This window comes from Myotis brandtii, unplaced genomic scaffold (assembly GCF_000412655.1).
Source record: "Myotis brandtii unplaced genomic scaffold, ASM41265v1 scaffold786, whole genome shotgun sequence".
NCBI lineage: Eukaryota > Metazoa > Chordata > Mammalia > Chiroptera > Vespertilionidae > Myotis > Myotis brandtii.
In genome coordinates this window covers 88,021-89,211 of record NW_005371157.1, presented here as the reverse complement: position 1 = coordinate 89,211, position 1,191 = coordinate 88,021, and the positions used below count along the sequence as shown (strand labels likewise).

The following is a 1,191-nucleotide window of genomic DNA, read 5'->3' as shown; positions in this document are numbered from 1 at the left end:
GAGGGGGGCAGGCGGGGCCAGCCACTCCCCCAGCGGCTCAGGGTGCAGCGGCTCACACACCTGAGGGCGGGGGTGTTACTGCCGTGACTGCCACTGACCAATGAGGAAACTGAGGCTGAGGGTCAACTAACGGGGAAGCAGAAGCCAGATCTGAATTCCCATCGATGGTATTTAAGGCTCCTGCTCTTCACACACACGTCCCACTGCCCGTTACGCCTCTGATTCCATCCGCCCGGATTCCAGGGGGCTGTTGACTGATCTGTCCGCTTCAGCTAAATTGCATGTGACCCGACCAGAAATCAGGTTATTTATCCCCGCGTCCCCCATGGTGCTCAGCACATGCCTCACGCGTGGCAGGTGCCTCATAAATATCCCGAGAGTCTATCTCCACCCGCAGCCGGAGTGATCCATCTAGAAATAAATCAGCTGTCACTCCCAGCTCTCCGGCCTTCAGCGCTCCCCACACCTGGGATGAACGGCAACGGTCTCACCACGTCCCCTCCATCGGGGTCCTGGCCGCCTCCCCCACCTCCTTCCCCGCCACTTGCTCCTGTGGCTCCAGAAACACCACCACGCATGCCCCCTGCTCGGGGCTTTGGTCGCTGGGAGCTCCACCCTGAGACTGGCATGGCCGGCCCTCCCTGTCCTCGGCCTCTTCCCCACGTCCCCTCTCACTGGCCTCCCCGACCGTCCCCCTTAAGACAGCACCCGCCCGCCGGCCTCCTGCTCTTCGCGTTCCTTCTGAACAGCCCGCGGCACTGCCAGGCGTTTGTCTGTTGTTCTCTGGTGAGAGTGGCTCCGGGTCAGGGGGTTGGGGCTTGAGTTGCATCCCTGGGAAAGCGCCTGGGGCGGGTGGCGCTCAGGACGCGAAAGGAATGAACGGGTTAAGCAAATGCCCTTCCCTGTCTGCACTCGGGCACTAAATCCTTTAATGACAGCATCGGACTGGGCCCGGCTGACCTTTCTGCGCACAGGGGTGCCGGGCAGAGCCTGCGCCCAGGCCCCCATGCCTCCTGCAGCAGGCGCGGTGCCATCTCCTCGCTGACTCCTGGGGGCCATCGTCTGAGCGTGGCCCGGTGCACGGTCTGTGTGTGCCCGTCTGCACATGCGCACAGAGCACCTGGGCCCCGAGCAGGAGGGAAGCCCCACGAGGTCCCTGTGCACGTGTCTGCACCTGCCTGCGCCGGGCCT

At 63.7% G+C, this 1,191-nt stretch overlaps 1 protein-coding gene across 1 annotated transcript in view; it reads right to left on the bottom strand.

Moving 5' to 3' along the window:
* Positions 1-1,191, bottom strand: part of CARD11 (caspase recruitment domain family, member 11) — a 62,591-nt gene that overhangs the window by 53,540 nt on the left and 7,860 nt on the right. The window lies entirely within an intron of this gene.